Genomic DNA, 5,567 nt, shown 5'->3' with positions numbered 1-5,567 from the left:
TATATATATATATATATATATATATATTTATTTATTTATTTATTTATTTATATAAAATAAATAAATAGCTTGCTCAATTATTTTAATTAAACAGAGGAAAATATTGTTCATTGACTAACATTCACCCCAAAAAACAACCATCAGTGGCTTCTGCTTAGTTTAAAGGCTGAATAATTTCAAACTTTAACAAGAAAGGATATAATTTTTGTAGCGTGTCAATTCTCTGTGGTATATGAGAATCTCGCACTCTATAATGTGTGCAGGGAAACAAAGGACACTTACAGTACGAGATCAAAGGCAGATATTGCGTGATTTACGCTTTTGTACTTTGTTGTTAATAAATTGGATGTAACTTAAATTTGTTGCATTTATATGAAAATATGTGATGTAATTTAATTTCTCCAACAATATGTTTCTATCCATTTTTAGTTTGAGAAAGACACATATTTTATGTAGGCTTATATTTAGAAATATCACAATGATTACAGATCCCACACAGAGATCAGACTATCATAGTGTCTGGGAATATTCATGCATTACAAAAATCATACATTTTAAAGAGAATGCAACATTATGGGTGTTTGAACCAATGAGCATTAATCTGGGTTGTCACCAAGTCATTTCATGCTTTTGGTCAGTGCAGTGGGGGAGAGCAACTGCGCTCTACTTCTAGGCCGCATCATTGCCGCAAGAGATTTTTGACATATGTCAGCATGACATCAGAGCAAGTCAGACATCAATTAGACACATCTAACTGGCATACATATTGATCTCCGGTGAACTCGATGATGAGTCAGTTAACAATGTATTAGCCAATTGCCAACAACAGACATTATTTAGTCACAAAAATGTATTAATTTTTATTTAGCCTATACTCACAATGTAGAGCGATAATATGTCGAAAAACACATTTTGCAGCAATGGGCTTAATCACTGATTTCATGTTGTAATGAAGGAGTCGTGACGACAGAGTTGGATCCAAATGCAAGGCTTTATTATAAAGAGCGTGGTCAGAACAGGCGGGGTCAAAACACGAGCAAACAGTAATATCCAAGGCACAGGCAAAAGTGTAATCCACAGAACAGTCAATAGTCAGGGCAGGCAGCAAACAATCGTAAAAACCAGATAAACAGTCCAAGATCCAAAAACACGAAGGTAAGACAAGGCAAAACAATAAAACATGGGCAGAAACACAGAAACTAGAAAACGTACAGGCTAACATTCGGTCACCAGCGATGTGAGAGTGTGTGTGCCAGTCTTATACTGTGAGACTGATGAGGTGATGAGAGACAGGTGATTGCAATTGATGATGAGTTCAGGCAAAAGATTATGTGAAATGGAGCCTGGGGTGAATGAATGAATGATGCATTTATATAGTGCTTTATTGTGTATTGTTGTACACCCAAAGCGCTTTACAATCAGAATGGTAAAGGGTACAGGATGAGGTTCCCTCTAGCGGAGCTCGTGGGCACTCCAGATAGGGTTCGTGACACATGGAGCGTAGTGTTAGTTCTGGCAGGTCACGTTAGTCAAGCTCTCATCAGCTGACACTCAACTGACCCACGTCTACCTATAGATATACGACGCCAATCATAATTCCCTTTATAAGGTCCTTTCAGTCATTATTCAGCAGCTATCGCTTTGCTCAGGAGTTGATCACCCATCTCCATCCCCAACTCCCCCTCTCGTCCAGTCAGAACTTGGCATTGGATATTTCTCGTTGAGTCAGACCACTGAATTATGTTGTTACAAATATATGCTATATGCTACATTAATCATTAATGTTCTGTTCTGTTTACCCTAGGGGGGTTATTTATGCTCTCCCTGCTCCTATCCATGCTAGGCTGCATGGAGGGGCAGGGAGTGTTTGCCCAGAACAGAACCATACCCCAACCTAAAATGTATGCTAAATTGTAAGTTATCTTTGACGATAGTGGTCCTGACAGAAATGTAATACTGCCATTATTACTTGCATTAAAATGCTAGATCTAATGTGAAATACATGCCAAAGAAATGAGACACAGGTTTTTTAAAAGAGAGTCACACTTCTGTTGTTATTTATGCATTTACTTCTTTGTGTGTATGTATGTATGTATGTAACAGAGGCGAGGCGCACTAGCGACTAACACTAGTGGCTGCAGTCTTTAGTGTCCTTGTTAGTGCGCCTGCCTCCCACGCCAGAGACTGTGGTTTGAATCCCACTCGGAGCGATGCAAGTAGAGCCCATCATATACATATAGCTGAATTTGTCCAAAGTAACATTTGGGCCCTGAAGCGAAACTACAGATGTAGATGTTTAATGGGGTTCACTCAAGCTGTTTCATGTTCATGTAACACTGCTGATCGCCATAAAAAGGTCAGGATTTCACATATTTGACTGAATCAATCTTCAGGATGCCAAATTTGATTTTATTTATTTTCACAGAAAGTTAAAGAGGAAGATAATGTGGAGTATGCACCTATCACAACGAGAAGATGATCAAACTTTCATCTTTTCTGAGACCCAGAACCTCCAGCAGCAATCTCAGAGTCAGAATCTTTGGTTGAGTTTTGGGAATGGTGAGAATCACTATGTGTAGTACTAATTTTGGCAAAACATTTTGTACACAGATGGCATGATATCAATTAGAGGATAGTTTTCGATTTTGTTCTAGTTTTAATGGTCAAAAAATGAGTCAAAATGAACCCTGTCTGTTGTCTCATTTATTTACATTTGTACAGAGATGTGTTTTGATCTGTTGGTGTACAAACAGCTTCTGCATAAACATGTTGTACTAATGCAAGTTTGTAGTTGATGTCGGTGTGTGAGTTTGTGTCTGAGGTGTCAATAGCGTGTCTGTCCAAAGGGTGTTTTTCCATTCCTTGCCCATATGATGTGAAGGAAGGCCAAAGAGATGTACTAAAAAAGAAACATTAACAGAAGAGAGATTTAACAGCAAATTAAAAGAGGAAAACACCTGTTCCTAAATTCCCTCCTCTGACATCAATAGCCTACTTGTTATTGTGACATAGGCAAAAGAAACGTTTGGGCCCCCTTGCCTATTACTATGTACTATTACCACCCCAAGGCAAAAAGCAGACAACAATTAATGACTTAAGCCTTTAACCCCTTTTACTGGTAAGTTTAAAACCAAATCCAGGGACAGTTGACAGAAATGTCACTGACTCATTGCATTATAACGAAAATTATATTCAGTATTTGAATGTGTTTTGTGCAGTACTTGAAAGCTGACGGGTTTCTGTGTACACACACCCAAAGCACGCTCACCGAAAGCGGCAGCGCCTCTCAGTCAGTGTGCGAATGCTGAATTAGTTCTCTTTCGCATGTTATTGCTAAAAATAATGTCAAAATGCATGAATGGAGACTATTCATGTAAATGCAGTCGGTTTTGTCTTAAGTGAACCTGTACAGTAGGAAGAAATATGCATGTGTCTAAATATTTGATCTGTGCGTCAGGTCTTAAAGCGACAGCAGCATAAACCTGCTGCTGCCGACTGTGTCATAAATGTTAATCAAACAACAAAAGAAAAAGAGAAAATCACTCAATGCTCTTGACTGAATCACTTTAGTAATTTTACCCCTTAACTGACAAAGATCAGCGACGGCCTCAGATTACTGTTGTTTCACTTTAACAGCACGTTAAAACATCACAATCTTACTTGATCTGGACAAACTGTGCATTATTAGAAAGATTGAAGACTTTAAACCCCTTAACTGTCACCGTCCCACCTGTGGGATGCTTGGCGCTCTTTTTTGTTGTTGTCCTTTTTCTCTATCAAATCTTTTAGTAATCATCATAAATTATATATCGTATGAAAGCTTAGAAGCCCAAGATACATCCTGTGAAAACCATTTTGAAATCGGACATTGCGTTACCATGGAAATGGTACTTTAAAATCTTTTGGCGGTCTCCTCCCCCTTAGTGGGCCCGTGTCAAGTGTCAAATTACAAAATGCATTACGATCTTTTAGAATCAAACCTTTTTATAATCTTGACAAAAAGCATATAATTGAAAAGGTCTGAGTCTCAGGATTCCATATTTGGTGGTTATTTTCAGATAGAATTAATATTGACAGAGAAATCTAGACATTTGTGACAGAAAAATGCATAAAAAAATTCAATGGAGTTTGAATGGCACCCGGTGGCTGTTTGTGGTATAATGCCCTAAATAAAATCTCACAGGAACCTCAATTAATATCAACTTCAAATTTGGAACATAACTTATTTAGACATATGGCTTTAATTTTATACCAAATTTAAAGTACACCTGTTATGTAAAATATTTATTATATATAAAATAATATAAAATTAGTATACTGCATTTTCTTTACAGTATATTTAAACTTCTATAACTTTTTATACTTTAATTGTTTGACAAAATTCTACTTTTCTAATAATCTGCTGATTTTCTTGTTTAAAAAGAGACCAACCTTAGGTCTGTATTCCAAAGTGTTCATAAATTACAACAATTTAAGTTTGGATAGTGCACTTTCATGCCTGTTTTAAAAAATGGGGGGGTGACAGTTAAGGGGTTAGCTTCGATATTTGATCGCTGTTTTGATAAAACATTGTTGCAGTGACAGTAATGTATTAATTTATGTCAGGAGTGCAAAATAATAAATCCGTATGTGTCATATTTGGAATAGAAAATCACCATGCATTGATATTCAGTCACAGTCTGCAGCGGTTTATTTGTGTTCACATAGCTTCACTAAACAGCGTCAATAATGACTTATATAGTCCAAAGATGCATGTACATGGAGATATAAAGATACATTTACTCATGTTTACTTCATATTTCTTCAGACAGAATCATCATTTCTATTAATTTTCCACTGATTTAGGCGATCTGATGATAATTAGTAGCTCCCTGGGCTGTCTCGGTATGTTTACTCTTCCGGTGCTTACTCTCTGACTCAGAGGAACCTCATTCGCCGGTCGCCTGTCAATCATAACTGCGCATCATATCCAGCCCTGTCTCATCCTGTGATGCACTTCCTGTGCTCTTCCGCATTCATTTCTGACCCCAAAAAAATCTTGAAATTTCTGTACCCATGAAATATCCAAATAATAAACACACGATTATGATAATAGGCTATATGGTTTGTATGTGATTTTCTTGAGATTTGGGGTATTTTCATAACAATAAAGAATGTGTACACAGAGAAATCAGCAAACACTGTGGAACCAATTAAATAAGAAACGAATGTTTAAAAAAAAACTTCCAAAATCACCTAAACGGCAGAAGTCAACAGGCTTTTCAAAATCCTAAATATTTTTAAAACGGGCGCATTTGCATTTCGTTTCGAAACTCTTCCGCCATCGTCTGCCTCACCTCACTCTTCAGCTCGACTCTCCTGACGTGATAAATGAAATCTGCTGATCTGTGATGTGCGACTGTTGTTCGACACGCTGCATTAAACAGCCACGTTCAGTTTTAATTTTAGTGACTGTTCCCTAACTGAACTAAATTATCTTTATTACTATAAAAAAATCTAAATGACGGTGGCAGACGGTGCAGTGGTGGGCAAGTGACATAACCAGTGTTGCGGCTTCACACCGGCAA

This window comes from Sinocyclocheilus grahami, unplaced genomic scaffold (genome assembly GCF_001515645.1).
Source record: "Sinocyclocheilus grahami isolate Dianchi unplaced genomic scaffold, SAMN03320097.WGS_v1.1 scaffold2533.1, whole genome shotgun sequence".
In the NCBI taxonomy this organism is placed as follows: domain Eukaryota; kingdom Metazoa; phylum Chordata; class Actinopteri; order Cypriniformes; family Cyprinidae; genus Sinocyclocheilus; species Sinocyclocheilus grahami.
Note: the sequence above shows the minus strand (reverse complement) of the source record.